Raw genomic sequence first — 17,672 nt, 5'->3', positions numbered from 1 at the left:
ATCAGGATTCTGGGTAGAGCAGCTGGTATATGATCTGGCTGGGAGATGGTCTGTGCTGCGTCAGAACAGGAGAGACACAGTCTGCATCTCTTCTTCCTGCTGTATTTTAGGAGAAAAAGAAGTACAACAAATGCTCGGGACTAGAAGTTTAGAAATTAACTGTGTTGAATTTCTTGGAGGGTTATGCTTCTCTTCATTGTGGCTAGATACAAGGAGAGGCTGTGTAACTGGAGAACACCCATACTGGCACTTAGCTAAACGTGATCGCTGATGTATAGCAGTGGATTTGCTCCCTGGCAGTTTATGGAAGAGCAATTAACACAGAAAGGCTCAGAATATAAGGGCTGTGTCTTGACTAAGCTACAGGGAGCAGAACAGGCAGCAGACACATATATACGCTTTTCAGAAGTTTTCTGGCAATTTCCATGTATTTTGCTCTTATAAACAGCAGTGATTAGGTGACTTTACACAGAAACAGGTAAGAGGCTGTCACGAAACACCCTGTGCCCTGCTAGGTAGATGAATCCTTTATCTCTCAAGCTGGAAATGGTGGAAGTTTTTGATAGATACAGAAGAGAGAAGAGGAGCAAAGCTACTGTTTGGAAGATACTTCGTGGGCAGTTCTGTGGCCTGACACATGGAATAGGAAATGGAAAGGTGGGGCAGTATGTGTTTTCCAAGAAGTCAAAGAAGAATGCTTCTTTTGTTTGAGCTCCGCAGTTATTCTCCTCTATTAAGTTGTTACAGTGGTTTGGATTGTATTATAGAAAAAACAGAATACATTACAAAAAACTGAGGCTGACTAAATCCATAGTTAGGATTTATACTCAGGTGAAATCATTAAAGCTTGTTTAAATCTAGTGAAGGCTTGAGAAATGAAGTTTCCAGTTTCTAGTCAGCATGGCAAGTTCTTGCCATTTGAGATATGAAGTTTGCATTCCTAATTTTATTTCTGCTTTGATAAGACACTCTAACTGATTGGAGAACAATACCAGCGGAGACGCTTCTGTCAAGTCATTTGTTCCAGGCCTGGCAGCTGTAACAAACAAGTCCAGTGATTGAATGGGGCAGGGGAGCTGTGTTAAATGGTTAAATGTCTCCCAGGGCTGACTGACATTTGGCAAACACAGCCACATTCTCTTACTGATGTGCTTACTAACTTCCTTGAATGTTATTGGAAAAGATACATGCTCATTGAGGAATAAAAAAAAGAACATAGCTCATTTAAAACAATCTCTCCTTCTGGTTGCATGTGTTCTAGCACATTTCTTCCTACAACTGAGTGCCACAGGCTTGCTCATCTTCTGTACTCATCATCTGTGACTGAGTTTCTTGAGTAATGTATTGCTTAAAATTCTATCTTAATGTTTTCCTTTGTTTTTTCTGTGCTATTTCAACATTATATTTTTTTTTTTCCAGGAAAAATTGTTTCAGTGCAATTTTTGTAAGGGAGGGCAGAGATTTCTGTGTAATATTCTCTTGCAATATGTATGAGCTGGGGCTGGCTGTGTATCATAGAGGGATTGAAAGAGAACTGCAGAGGTTTTTTTTATTTTCAAAATTTTTAATTGTAACTGTATGCTTTTACATTTACTTTGATTTTACAGTTAATGCACTGCTGAAGCAGCAGGCTACATTATAAAATGACAGTTGTTTAAATGCCACCAGTTTAATTGGGTATTCTTTTTCATATATCAAAAGAATTCAGTGATTCTTCGTGATATATTCTGGTAAGGAGCAGTATTCTTGGAGACTAAGAAAACTCACAAATAACTGCATGTTGCCAGTGATAGCTTTTCTGTTTCAATTCTGTTTCCTCAGTCTCTCTCAGAGAGAAAGAATTTTGGAGTTCAAGGGGTGGAGAGTAGATATTCTGGCACTAATGGCAAAATAAATTTAACCTTGGAGAAGTAAAGTAAAACAGAAGAGAGAAGACTCTAAAACAAAAGAGATACTCCTGTCCAACAAAACACCTCAGAAGGGTAAGATTACCACAGGACTTAGGAGAGAAGAGGTCACCTGGGAAACATGTTGTGGCTCTAGTGTGATAGGCATGCTAGGAAAGACTATAAATGGAGCTCTTGAAATGTGAGTGAGAATGTTCTTTTCTTTATTAAAGGAAACCTAGACTATCTACATAAATGGCTAACCTACCAAGCCTACCACTCATTCACCTGAGGCCTACCTTTGCCTACCATCATACTTCTTGGGTAGAGACTGTCCGAGGTTGGTCTCCCACTCTCAGACATAATGAAGCAGCTATGGACAAAGATACCTCAGTTTGTGGTTACTGAATTTATGAGTCCTGTAGACTCATCCCAGTAGGATGTGAAATGAGCTTATTTCTGGCAGCTTTGATGCCTGTGGTCTACTACAGCTGGCAGGCAGGAGGAGAGCAGCTTTCACTCCAGTCCTCTGTCCACATCTCCTGAGGCAATGGGGGATGTGAAGGCTGTCATCCTTTGCTTCTGGTACCACACAGACAGGAGGGAGGTGGGGGGAGAGGTGTGGGAGCAAGCTGGTGCCAGACTAGAGGTCACTATGTCCCCAGCAGCCTCAGGCAGGACAGCTCTGCAAACACAGACTTGCTCCAAGCTGTACAGAGATCTCAATCCATTGCTGGGAGGTCACAGGAAAGGTCCAAACTGCAGTCTCAAAATGCAGATTTTCAAGCTAGAAGTAGGATCAGATGACATTGGTAGAAATAGTCACAACATATGCACAGTAAGTCGTGGTGTGAGATCTTTGTTGAGAATCTGCACTCCCACAGAGTTAACTCTGATATCAAAGGTCCCAAATCCTGTCTGTATATTGACTTATTCATTAATTGTATGTATGAATAATTCACCATCTACATACTATATCTCTACTTTAAATGCATTACAAAGCATATATTAGACAGAGATTGACCTCTACTGTGGTTAACATCAAGATTTATTGTTCCAGGAAGCTCCAGATATATTGACTCAAATCAAAGCCTGGAGGTTCAATTAAAGTTGATACTGTATGAACAAAAGGCCACAAGTCATGTTTCTTCTGTACTCTGCTTTGTGAAGGATTTTAGTTCTCTCTCTTCATTTTTTTTTCCCACTGAGCTCTGAAGTATAGTTGTAATCATAAGCAGTTTGCCTAGCTCAGCCAGGCCTTCTTGTTTTATTTAGCTGCCTCTGGGATCCTTGCTAAATCATTATTAATGGAATGCCTTGCTCTAGCCTGAAAATAACATTTGTGTTTTCATGTGCTCTAATACATGTATTTCTTTCTTAATCCATTATTTCAGTGTAATGTGGCAGATTCTTTACCTTCTTCTGTTTAACCTAAGAGCAGATCTCATTTGGAAAAAAAATAATAATGTTGTACTAAAATGTAATGAGATGCTAACAATAAGGCATGAGTAGGGACAAAGCACTTCGAATTTACCTACTCTTCTTTCCCACAGTGTTGAAATTAAGGAAGGAAAGGATTTCACAGACAGCCACAGGCTCGGGGGCTATGACCTCCTCTCCTGCTGCTGCATCTGATAATGTTCCCCTTTCACTAGTGATCATTAGTGTGACCTTCTTATTTCTTTTCTTTTTTCTTTAAAAAACTAAAGGCTGTGGTATCTTAACACTATCACTATGTGCCACACATTTCATTGCTAAGCAACAATCAGCAGTGCACAGCCTGAGCACCGCATACCCTCTGCTCGCTTCCATCCCTACAGCAGAACTTTTGCTTTATGTGGCTGGGGCTGATGCTCTAAGGACATGTGAATGCTCTGGCTCCTGACTGTGCTCTTTTACAGCAGTCCTCCATCAGGCTCACCCACTGCCACCCACACACCGGGCTAGAAGGGCCAGATGCGTGTCCAAAGAACCACAGTAATCCCAATCCAACGATGGGAACTGATGTGGAAAGGGTAATTGTGAAAGCCAAGGAAGAGAGGAAAATAAAGGTTATTCCACTTCTTTCAGACCAAAGCCATTCTGAATATGCTCATCTGGAGTGCATAAGACCACCCTGTGCTTTCAGCAGCACGCAGTTAAAACAAGGGAAACCAAGGTATGCTCAGTGGGAAATGCTCTGAGCCTTACATCTGAATCATGGTTAATATCAGGGAGTTTACTAGGATATTTATAGTTGCTAAGGAACTATTTCTTTTTACACAAAGATAAATCTCTTCAGAAGAGATTTTAGTCCTAACGACAGAATACACAAAACTACTGGTAAGGAGTAATATTTTTGTGGCAAATAGATATTCTTCTTGAAGAAACTACCGAAAAGTCCCAAAATGCAGGTCACACAATGCCTTGAACCTTCCCTAATTTAGATGTGATAGGATAATATTTCTTCTGTTTTGGATTCTGAATCTTTACAACACGGAGAGGTCATAAAGAAAATGAATCAAACTTCCTCTTCAGAGAAATTGCCACAACCTCGGGCTCTGCCATCTGACATCGACCAGAGGAGGTGAGTGCAATGTGGGAGACCCAAGCCAAGGAAACACTGTACGAATCAAATATCTCTGTAGCCACTCTGGTGGCTTCTTACACTGGTTCATCAGTCCAAAGATATGCTGTTGACAATATTGTACAGGTAAAAGGAAAACAGAAGTTGGTACTGGCTAATATAAATGGTTGATTTGCTGTAAGCCTTAGCTAATTATCCCCATGAGGTCACTCACGGTCACACTTAGCTGGAGTGCCTGAACCTATTAATAAATCTTACTCAAAGTTCAGATGCTGGTCTCTCAGCATATGTTTATGACTCTCAGTGGGAAGTGGTGTAAGATTCTTTGTATGGGACTACAGGGAAAAATTCAGCTTTCTGCCCAATATAAAGCAAGCGGGAGAAATTCCAGAACCTGCAGGACAGATTCCTGATAATGAAGGATGTCTGATAAATTGTTTGCTGTAATGGATGGCTCCAAGCAAAGTGTTCACAGGCTGCTTTTAAGGATCTGTTTTAATTGCTTCATCTTGCACTCAGCTTGTGGTATATGTGGCATTCCCTGATTGTAAAGAACTACTAGATAGCTACAAACCACAGGCCATTAGCTGTAGTATTTCTTCACGATCAGGCTCTGCTGGGCAGATTGGAACTTTCAAAGCCATTCCTCCTCTTCTGGCCATGACGAGTCCACAGGGAGCATGTGCTTGCCCTGTCTCAGCTAGGGTTTATGGTATGCTATTGCTCCTACTAATGACAACCAACTAACATGTTCTTAAAACTGCCCCTGAGAAGGAAAGGTCCCTTAACATATGTGAAACTGGTGCACAGTTCTTGCTAATGGGATAGGCTGCATAGCAACTGTCCCCATCCTCTCCTTCTCATGAAAAATATGAATGTTTGAGTATTTGGCTCACTCTTTAAAATATGATTTCTATAACTTAATGTACCAGTATTTTTAGATTTGATGACAAATATCTCTGAAAGCATGGATTTTGAGTGGCATGATGCTGGATCTACTAGAACAGCATATCTGGTTTTACTTCAAAGGCAGGGAGTCTATTTTACAAATGCCTTCTCAGTAGAACTATGGTAACATTTCTATCCCTTGTTACAATGTGGGTTAATGTTTTAGGGGAAAGCAGGTAGGTAAGTGGTAAAATCCTGATTAGTTCTTTTAAACACACTAGTGCATCAGCAACTTCAAGTCGTCATAGTTCTGTGTGGCTGAGCTACAGTGTGAGGCACTTCTTCATCACAGTTTTAGCTAAAAATAACAAAATAACTCCCATTAAAATCAAGACACAGATACAGTCTCAGGCACCTGTTTCATTTGGTGCAGGCAGCATGCTGACCCCAGTGCAGGGTCTGGTGTTCTGGGACAGCCCTGTAGCCGTGTTGGCTCACACGGGGCATGTTGATTTTGTTAGAGGCAGCCGAGGACATTAATATTCATTCATTCATGGCTGAACACGCTTGCTGTGGCATTGTACAATTGCGGTTTAAAATGCGGTTGATAGGGAGGTAGCTTGCTGACCTGTGAAGGCAAAATAATGCTCGTCTAGCAGGACGTGTCTAGCAGGTGTATTAACCTTTGGCAGTCCCTCCGCAGAAAGTATGCACCGTAACCTCCTGCTCTAAGCATGCTGCTGTGCTTTGTGATTCCTGCTTAAGGAAAGAACCCCAAGGGCAGAGTCCACAGTGATACCTCAGCTGTGCGTGGGTCAAATCCACAGATAAAACACTACACGCTACCCCCAGAACTGCCTGCAAACTGAATGCTTAGAAAAACAATATTGCAGGCTACTTTTTTTCCAAGCTCTGGAAAAATTGGGGTTGGAAGATCTCTGAACCAAAATTGTCTGGTAGCATTTGTCATCAGGTTTTCTATACATATATATATTTTTTGCAATTCTTTACCGAGACTTCTGAAACAAACAAGCTATTAGAGCCTTAACTTCTTTGTTTATAATGGAAATGCTCACTGACCCCTGACTATAGAGGTGCTCTTGCACTGTTGTAATAAATGCCAAGCACATCTAACATATGTGTGATCCAGGAATGCACTGGCTCCTTGCCAATACACTGCTTTATACCTGGTATCTAATTCTGCTGTGGAGAAAACAGTTGGGGAATTAGATTTATTGTGAGCAGCTTTTCTTTTAAGCACCTGTATAGGCATCTAAAACGGTACATCTCTTTATATTTTAATTGTTCCACAGAGCTGAGAGTAACATGTTTACTTATCTTTTTTTTTTTTCTTTCTAAAGCATTTTTATTTTCTTCAGTTCTCCTCTAGAAACTAACAGAAAATGTTCTGCAAGGTGTTGCAGAGAATGTCTGTGAATTGCTGTCTCTGTTGAAACTGGAGGGAATCTTGCTACTGTCTTTCATGGGGCCAGACATCTGTGGGAATTCCCTGCTCTAATGAATAAGCTTTTCAAAGAACTGTAGCTTAGTACTTCTTTCTGGATGTGGGATATCAAGTATCAGTCAGGATGAACCAGTCTAAAAGCTTGGCATCCCAATACCTACCTATGTTCTCCCACTGACACCCTCATGCAGTAAAACGAAAACCAAAAGTAACCAAACCAAACAAAAAACAAACCACAAATATAGAGACAAGAAGAGATACAACTCCCCATCCCACCAGTTTTCTGCCAGGGTTCATCAAGTTGTCAGGGAGGGCAGAGCCATGGAGGCAGGAGATGGAGGAAAAGAAAGTGGGGGAGCTAGGAGGTTCTCCGAGATGCATCAGGCTCTTACAGAGCTCCACTGCCACATGAACCAGCAATTTCAGATAATTCCAATATATCAAGGCATTTTCACATCTCTTCAGTGAAGACTACCTAGATGCCCTAGTCTATGTGTCCTTTTTACAGCCCTGGCATTCCTGTGGGGGTGCTCCATGGCCTTTATATGAGCCTATATCCAACTCACCTTTCTTCCCCTGGCATCTATCTGAGCCCTTGCATAAGGGAGCAGGCTGGTTTGATTCTGATTTCTACAACTGCCTACTGGCCTTAGTGATTTGTTCACAAATGCTGAGAATGTTTCCAACTTGTCTGGGAATTCTCTGATATGTTGATATTTGCAGTCCACTATGATGAAGAATGGTTGGAGGTTGTCACCAGCATCTAGATCTCTGTAGTCTCATGTTTTATCTGTAGCTATGATCTACAACAGTACAAATGAAAAAGTGTTAAATCAATGTATATAAATACACCTTCACTCCAGAATTCATAACTGTCCTTATGACCTCAGCCTTAGACCTTTCCTGAAGTTTAATGGCCAGTGGGGGTTAATGGACCAAAGTTCCATTTCTGGCTGTTAACACTATCAGGCAGTCATTAATTCACACAGAATGCTCAGGATCTTTATTGCTGTTGCTTAAGTGATGCTCAAATGCCTGTGAATATTTACACCTCTGCTGTGGTTGCAGCACAGTGTTTCAGATGTCTTACTGTTCAGAAAGATTTCAGTACCTGAAGATAATCACTCCCACATCTGAGGTTCAAGATACTACACCAAGTAGTTATCTAAAATTGAGATGAGTTGTATAGGTGTGCATTTTGTTTTTTATAAACATAAATGTTGGGGCAGATCCTGTGCCCTGAGGAGCATACAGCCATAAGTCCTAATTGAATAAACCTTTAAAATATATGTTCAGGTTCATCCTTATTTAGAATAGTTGCAAGCGGCAACAGGCATGTATTTGTTTTGGAGATACTTCTAAACAGAAGTCAATGTTTCTTCTTGCCCTTTCCTACAAAGGCATCGTAGCAGTGACCCGTGGTTACTGAAGCAGTCAGTTTTTGAAAAGACAATGTTTGTTAGTTACTAGGTATTTAAGAAGGAACATAGGACCAGGACTGGCGCTGTGGGGCACTGAATCCATTCTCCTGAACGGAAGAGATTTAACATCAGTGTTAGATGTTAGTTAATGAGCTGTCTAGGCTCATCTTGGAGAGTCTGTTGGAGTTTCATTCCAATGACGCTCTCAATGGCTGTTTCTGAACCTCACTTCTCTGGGGATTATTAAAGTGTGAATGTATTCACAGCCAGTTTAGGCCTATTTGTAGCCGATATTGGCTTCTAGACTGAACAGCTCTTCCTTTCTCTGGCATGCTCTTACTGGATGTATTTACAGAGGGACATGATACCTTTCTCAGCTTTTATTTTCCCAGGTTTATCAGACAAGCTCTTGATTCTCCATTCCCCAGTTGTCGTCTGCACCTGTTCCTGTCTGAGAGCCATTAAAAGTCATACAGTGGTCTGGAGAGGGCTTTCCAGTGCTCTGGGCAGTGAAAGACTATGTTTGTTCTACTAACATATTTGTTTTCTCCTATCTGGGATTGCAAATCCTTTCCTGACAGTGTCAGCTCTCACTCATTCTCTAATAAACTTGGAGTTCTACATGGTTCCTGGCTTGTACGTTCATATAATTATCATAGTTATTATTATTTTCCATTCTATGAACCATCTTGACCTTCATGCTATGCAGCATCATCCCATTTGCATCACTCTGTAATGTTGTTCAGTTCTTAAATGAAAACTGTGCACTGCTTACTACAGATGGGATGGGAGCAACTGACCATACAACAGATGAAAATCTCCTCATCCATAGGAAAGATGTTGTAACTGGCACCTGTCTAGGCCAGTGCCTTGCTCCTGGTATTATCTTGCATATTCCCTATGCTGACTTGGTTTGCCATTTTGCTTCCACAATATTGTAGAGCCATGGTTATGCACTGTGTTTGGAGATTGCATCTGGGTGTGTTCTTTTCTTTTTGTTCTGGAAGTTCTCTGCATTTTATTATCCTTTTTTTTTTTCTTTTTTTCTTTAATTTTTTATTTTTTTTATTTTTTTTATTTTTTTTTTCTTTTTTTTTCTTTCAAACTTGTTTTGAAGTCACAGGTGACCACGTTGCAATGGACATGTAGATGATACTCCAGAGTGCTTTCTAATATTTAACTTGTACTCTTTAATGAATTTTCTGGATTTAGTCATGCTTATTCTCCTTTCTGTGTCCTTAGATCTTCCTGACTACAGCAAAATACCTGTCATGTAAGTGAAAAAGATATTTAATACAGGAAACATGGAAACCAAGAATCAAGGAGCACTCAGAAAATGCACTCTATTTTTGTCTGAGACAAAGGCCATGTAAAAAAGTGTTTTGTGATGTTAATTTTTCTGATAAGGCATTCTGGTTGCCTAAATAGATTCAGATCCCAAGGTGATGAGCATAATATAAATACTTAAATAGAATGGAGAGAAAGGAAAATAGAAGTTTTAATGAACGATCAGATAAAGTTTAAAGAAAACTAACAAATTAAGAAAAATCCATCCCAATTAAAAACATAATGATAACAATAGTTGTGGTAATTCACTGAGCTGAACATTACAGGAGGGGACCTTCCTGGAGGAAGAGTCTTTTCTAGGGAGTGGTTCCCTTTGAGTTCTTGGACTGTGACTTTCCTAGGACAAAGTATACTACAATCAAAAGGAAGGGCTTTAAGCTGGAATACTAATCTGGAATGAGATGCATAGGGAAAAAAAAGGGAAAATGGTGAGATAGCTCTACTACCATCACCTTCTTCTGATACAAAGTAAGCAAAATCAAGTTTGTGAGGATATGCCAAAGATAAAGAAATATTAGATGGAAGGAATCACACTAAGAAGTACACCCAAACCCCAATAACTGGGTACATAATGAAACAGTGCAAATATTGTACTTAACCTAGCTAGGAAACCAGGTGAAGTGAGGCAGCAAAAACAGATGCAAAAAAGCAACTTGCACATGAAGGTAGAAGAGTTAGGCTTATTGGAGCATGACATGAAACAGAATATTCGAGAGATAAGAGAAACATGATAGAATACTAATTCCAACTGCTGTACTGGTACTGCAGGGTGCATACTGTTAAAAAAAACAGGAATTGTTAAGACATGGTAGCATTATGTATAAAAAGTATGTCTGACAGAAAAGAAATTTTAATTCGTAATATGAGGAGGATCAATCTGCATGAAAATGTGTTAGGAAAGAATTTTGAAAGAGAATGTAGAGGAAAAGGCATTGGGCTCTACAGAGACATCAGACCTGAGATTGCTTTAGTATCATGAGAGAGATAAGCTACTAGGGGATCATATAATTATGGGAGACTTGAAATTTCATAGTCAGAGACTGATGAAGAGATGCTACAATCATGGTAATTTTTGAAAGTAGAAGTTGAACCCAAAAGAGATTATAGTATTTTAAGTTGGTGATGGACAAGTAGCAAAGATCTTATAGAAAAACTAGTAGGGAAAATAATATACTCTGAAGGGATGGCAAATTTCACTTTCAATATGCAGCAGTATACACAAAGACATGATGGTAGCTAAAGCTTTATTTTGTCTATAAAAGGGCAGGTTATAACATAGTGAAGCAATCTGAAGAGCAAAGGCACTGAAATGACATGATGTGTTGGTTTGTGATTCATGTTTCCAGGCAAGAGGACATCAAATCTCTCTAAACAACTAAACCAGAATTTGGAGGATGGAATGTGAAAGATCAGAATATGAACTGTGAACACAGAAAAAATATAGACCTTGAGAAATGAGAAGAAAGGGTTAAAGATTCTCTAACTATAGTAGATAAAGGATTAGGAAAAAAATAGGGATGCCATTCAAAGGGTTTTTTAGGGAAGCCTCCCAAAACAATTAATACTTTTGTCTAACTCTGAAGGTGAATGGGTGGAACGCAGATGCAGTAACAGGGCTGACATGGGAAATATGATTGCAGAAAGTGGAAATGGCCCCATAGAGTTTGGAGCAGAACTCAGCAGGAAGATATGCCCACCTGAATGGACATGAGCAAGTGTAACAATTTCAGTTAAAAGAGCATGCTAAGAGGTAAGTCTTGAAACCAAAGATGAGCCATTTTGAAATGCAGGATGTTAGGGAAAATGTAAGACACGAGGAATAATAAAGGATGTCTTAAAATGCAGTGTTGATTTATTAAGGAGACTAAGTTTCAGGCTACCCCAATAACAGATCTATTTTGCCAAGGGAAGCACAGTAACACAATATCTGTACACTACCCGTTCTTCAATAAAATTTTTCATGTAACTGCTAGGTGTGCTGTGAGATGAGAATTAGTGCAAGGAACTGTCCAAAGGTCAGACAGTGATGGATTATGCTGCACCAGCACTCTAGAGTGAGATTCCAAATGAAGTGCCTTAGATACTGTCATTAATGACCAGGAACTGTATGTGCACTAATTAAGTTTGTTGAAGGCACACAATTGGGAAGCACCCACCCATATCAACAGGGCAAATTCAGTAGGACTGATTAGCTTCAGTCTTGCAGTAAAAGGGTGGGTTTGGCTGAACTAGGACAAAGTCCAAGGTGAAACACTTAAGAACTGATAGCAAGAATGGTTACTACCCAAGGAAAATGGAAAATAAAAAGGAAAAGAAGATGGATTTGTATTTGTCAGTCACGGGATGTCTTTGAGCCATTGGTGAGATATGATGTATCTTAGAAGAAAAGATTCTAGGGAATAACAAGAGAGGTAATTCCAATACAGAGATGGAAGCACTGATGCACTGCAGTTTGTCACCTGGAACCACAATGCATGTTTTTGGTTGCCTGCATTCAAGATAAAAGAATTCAAACAAAGAGGTGCAGGAAAGTGCTACGTAACAAGACAGGAAAAGATTATACAGGACTTAGGACTTATCATACAGGACTAAGGGTATTTTGTTGGATTTTGCTATTCAAACAAAAAACAGAGGGGATGGGATTCCTGCCTATGTGCATACCGAGGGGCAAAAACAAAGGAGGAGAAAGCAGTTTATTTGAAAAGACAAAATCAACACATACACACAAAAGCTCAGGAATAAATTTGCTGTAGAAATTATAAAGAAGTTACTATTTACCCATGCAGTTTGCTGTGGACGAAATCCTGACTACTTTTAAGATGCACCTTGATAAATGGTGAAGGAGATTTTGCAGGTTGCCAGAAGTATCGAAGGACAGGATATATGACCCAGAAAGTTCCTCCCAGCTTATCTGTGACTTTTTACATTTCTAAAATGAGAAAATGCTGCACTTGGAACATGGTTATTGGACCTGGAAAAAAGAGTTAGTAGCTAAGGGTAGCTGGTACTAGTTTAAACAACAATGTTTGCACATAAGAATGAGACTTGCTTGTGTCATCTTGGGAAGCCATACACTGAAATTTCTCTGTACAGGTTTAAAATCAGAAGAATTACTCCATTAGAAGCTGCACTTGCTGGCTGCACATCCGCTTGTGTGTGGATCAAGAGCAGAGCACTGTTTCCTAGCAACTACTAAGGACCACTGGCTTTATAAATCGATCTCTGCCAGCATATCACAGAAACCACTATAAATGGGAAACATTTAGTAGTCAGAAGGTTTTCTACTTCCCCCAATTTCTGGTCTGCACAGAAAGCTCTTTTCAAGGAGCAGATAATATCAACGTTTCTTCATAAGTGAATTGAATTTAAAACCTTGTTCAGGTAGCTTTTTCTCTAGCTCCCCAGGGATTTATGTCCAGATGTCCATGAGAAGTCTCTCTTTATGATGTCAGTCATTCTCAGAGACAAAAATATCTGAAGCTTCATTTGAAAATAACAACAACAACAACAAAAGGCATAAAAATGAAATCCAGATAAAGAAGGAATGAATAGCACTGGATAAAACTCCAAAGAGCTTTCAGAAGAGTGATAACAATCACTCAAATCTATAGATGTGACTCTACTGTTCTATGCAGTAAATTAGTTTCCAGTGTTGTGTTCATCTCCAACATTTAAATAATATCTGATTGACAGGGACACTCAGTTCTTTTGATTTTTTCACTTTTAAGAATTTCTACTCATTTCTCTGTTTATTTATCCTCCCTACTTTACAAGATTCCAGCATTTGCTAGTGCAGCTAATGGGCTGAACCTGGATCTTCCATGTTGCTCTGGAAAATCCCATTTTCTTTTTGTGTAAAGCACAGAAGAGCATTTTAGGGTTAGATTAGGGCTTTATTTCGGAAATACAGTAGATGTTTTGTCACTCTGCTTAATACAGATATGTAAGAGGAGAAAAAGGCTCTGCTATTGCATTTAACAACAAATTTTATTGAAAGTTTCACTGAATAAAAAATACGTTCATCAAGTATTTCAACAGCCTGATGGGACAATATAGCTTCCAACCTTGGAAATAGTATTAATTACTTAAATTCTCACATGGAATGATGACTGTTGTAAAATCAGAGCATCGTTTGAAGAATGGTCTGTGCATCATTTTTTCATCAACACTGTCAGGACAAGAGCAGTAGGTGAGTTAAGGGTGTACTTCAAAAAGGGAGTACTCAGTAAACTCTGACTGATGGCAGTATTTGACATAGCTGACGCTTAGATTGTATGCTCTTTAAGGTGGGAAATTGCTTGTATATCACAGCAAAGAAGCCATACAGATTTGTGGTACCATATAAATAGTAGGCAGTCATTCTGCATCAGAGCTGGAAGTAAAATTAGGAAGGACTAGCATTTTGCTTTTCAAAATTTTATTCTGTTTTTAGAAACAATTTAGGAGATAATTTTTCACCAAACCAATTATATTTTGATATAATTAGTAATGCATTGTAGTAGGCTCAGAAGTTATTTCTTCTTTTACTTGTACTGTTAATAACCAGCTGATTCATTCTATTCAGAGATGGGATTGTGTTACACTGACATCTCAAATTATTCGTTACCTTTTTTGTTGTTAAGCTCTTTTGAAGAAGATGTGTTTATAGCCCCATTGTTCAATAAACAAAGTATGCAATTAGAAATCTTTGGTCTTCTGGTGTACTTAGCAGATCTTTTCAGTGCACAATTTACCACCTGTGGCTTTTCTTCATCTCTGAAAATTGCTATTATCTTAAATGGCCTATTTCTAATTGCAGTGGGTTTAATTACTTGGATACACAAGGGTCTGTGTTGGCTACAGTTGTTTTCTGGACATATTCAAAAAAAGTGGGTATCTGTGTATAAATATCTCTAGAAGGGGCTGGAATTTTACTGCACATTCTCCTTAATGGCAATGGTTGTCAGCAAGTTTACGATAACATTTGTGGAATTATATCTCTCCTGAGAATAATTTCCATTCCAGACCATCTCTGTGGGAGATCCCCATAAAGACGCTACCCTGTCGTATCTCTCCTGCTTGGTATTCCATTTGAAATGTATAGTATCACTGGAAAATCCTATCTTGAGCCAAGTGTGCTTCTGCTGGTTTCAGAACACTGTATGACGGTGGTATATGTGACAATATTTCCTTATTTTAAGAAGAAAGATTTAAAAAAAATTCAAAGGGCGGGAGATCTTGTAAACAGAAAGCACTTAAAAGCATGCTCTGCTGGACGTTGTGTCTATACACTCTAACAAACATTTGGAAAACTGTCAACTGTTTGTGTGAGTATTTGAGTCCTCAGACCATTTTTGCACTGATGATCTTTTGATAAAAAAATTCCTCTAGGAAATGTGCTGCTTGTAGTTCATCATCTGTCTTCCTATTGCTTAAAAAAATTTGTCATACATTTTGGGAACAAAGTAGTTTGTGATGCAGAACATAGAGAAACTCTTGGAGTGGACAACTGAAAAGAGTATCTTCAAACAACTCCTGTGCAGAAAACACTTCATCTAAGCAACTGAACAAATATTTAACAACTGCAAGTCCTCCAGGAACTTTTTTTTTTCCCGTATGTATTCATCACCTACTAGAATGGGATTGCAAACCTTGTAGGAGTCTTCTGGCATTAGTATAATAAAAATGTACTATAACAGTGAATAATAAAAGTAACCTAAGAAATCCTTACCGAACAGCGGACATATCAGAAATAGATATAATATTATGTTAGAAACAAATTTCATATGAGTAGATTTCCCTCAAAATAATGAATTACCAAATTCTTCTCGATTGACTCATGAGTACTCAAGCTAAAACAAGAGATTTTACTGGGACAGATTATAAGATATCACTCTATAGACTGGGAATTTATATTTTAACAAAATCAGAACATAAACTACAGAACTGTGAGCTGTGTGAAATGAGATCCAGGAGGTGTTTTAATGACCACGGAAAAGAGAAAATATTTCAGAACATAGACTAAAACCTTTGAAATGCACATTTTTTTAAAAAATATATATTTTAATTCTGATTTTATTTTTGTCCGACCACTATGTTCTATGATAATAAAGTTACAGAGTATTATATAGATATTTAGTAATATTTTTTTTAACTTACCAAGGGGGAGCTGGGAAGCCTGCTGCATAATTTGAGTTTGCATTGTAATTATTCACATACCATATATCGACCACTGGAGATTGTGTACATATATATGTTACATCCTGCAGTTACAAATGTTACTAGCTAGCAATATTTAATGAATTAGGCTAATGAGCCATCATAGTTCTATTAGACTTATTCACAAGTCTTTACATCAAGGTAAAAATTAATCTTATTTTACAGGTTTCTTCTAAGCTTCTGAGCCCTTGTTACAACATGTTGATTTGAAACTGGGGAAAATATAATAAGAGATGACAAGAGTACTCAGACATGTACAGATCTTTCACAGAGCTAAAACCTACCAAAAAAGACAGGTGAATATAATTTAAAGATGATTAACTTCAAATTTTGCCCTTACAACCCCCCACTCCTCCAAAGGAACCTGTGGTATGTTAGCCTTGTCCTAATTTTGTTCTATGGAGCAAATGGTCAGGGAACCTTTTTGCCCTCTATCAGATGCTTGACTGGAAGACAGATAGCACCTGTGGCAGGATAAGGTCAAGATCTTGAGGTCTCCTGGGTCTGGAAGCAGTCCCGTTTTCAGGCTTTCTCTGCTCCATCCAACTGTGAGGTGGAGTCCAATGGGATTTCATTGTGTCAGTTTTTGTAAACATGCTGAGCTTGTGCTCTTACTAGTGCTTACTAGTCTACAAAGATAACATTAGCTGTGCAAAGGGCTTTTCTGGTCTCTGTTTAAGATCAGTAGTGAATCAAGCTCATATTCAGTTGCCTAATCACAGATACATGTTTAAGATATCCTTGGGACATCTGCACAGAATGATTATTGTTCCTGCTAGGATCTACATTTGTGGAGACTACCTAGTCTCTCACTCTCACAGGAGATTACTCACCTGAGTAATCTCAGAGTTGTGGTCACCACAAGGAACCCAACCCTAGCCCTTGATCTTTCTTTTTTTTTCTTTATTTTTTTGTTATTGGGTTGAGTTTCCTTGTAAGACTTAGGTGGCTGCCTTGTGCAGACTGAATTGGTTTCTTGGCTCTGAGGCTCCCTAGACTACATAGGTGGTAGGTGAGCTAAAGCTTACCTACCCAGTGCACACTCAGACTACTCTGGCTCTCCCTTCACCTTTCACCAAAACTTGCTTTTTCCTTATTTCTTAGTTTCTGGGGTACTTTTTTTGGAGACAATCAAGAAGGACACAGTGTTTTGTCTCCAGTATAACTTTTGAAAATTATTTCTAGATTCGACTTAGGTGCACAAATCAGGCCATCAATATCTAGCTTTGGGTGTAAATGTCCTATAACATTATTTATTCCATCTTGTGTCTTCAGTTCTTCCACATGTAGTCCAATGTGTCAGCAACATAAACCATTCTTATTAGCACATCAGCAGTAACCTTACTATTACCTTAATTGATTGATCCTGGTCTCATCCTGGAACAGGGCCGCAGAAGGGGAATCTGTCTTAAAAATGAGGGTGGTGCAACTCTGGAGGCTAAGGAGCACACTGGATACCAGGAATACACACATGGAATATGCAGGTTCTTCACACAATAATGCTATTTTTTTAACTAAGAGAAAAGACAGTGTCAGGGCTGGGGCCGGACATCACATCGATGGCATCCTTGGCAATGCTGATCTAGCTGCTCTTCATGCTGTCAAGAGGTGCACATCAGCTGTAAAAGATACTGTATTTCTCCCAGAATAGCTGCTGCTTCTCTACAGCCTAGAGGAAAATGTCACCTTTCTCACTAGCTTCCTCACACTTCAACATACAGAGCCAGCAGGAGTTGTTTTTGTAGGAGCTTCTAAATTCTGCTTTGGTTTCACTCAGCCAGACTGGCAGTGGGACGCATTCCCATCTTACACACTTCTCAACATCTTCAGTGACATCTTTCTTAGTGCATGCCACTTGTTGTTGTTCAGAAGTGGTAAAATTCAGACTCCTTTGTCATGAT

Source organism: Meleagris gallopavo, chromosome 1, assembly GCF_000146605.3.
Source record: "Meleagris gallopavo isolate NT-WF06-2002-E0010 breed Aviagen turkey brand Nicholas breeding stock chromosome 1, Turkey_5.1, whole genome shotgun sequence".
In the NCBI taxonomy this organism is placed as follows: domain Eukaryota; kingdom Metazoa; phylum Chordata; class Aves; order Galliformes; family Phasianidae; genus Meleagris; species Meleagris gallopavo.
This window is presented reverse-complemented; position numbering follows the sequence as displayed.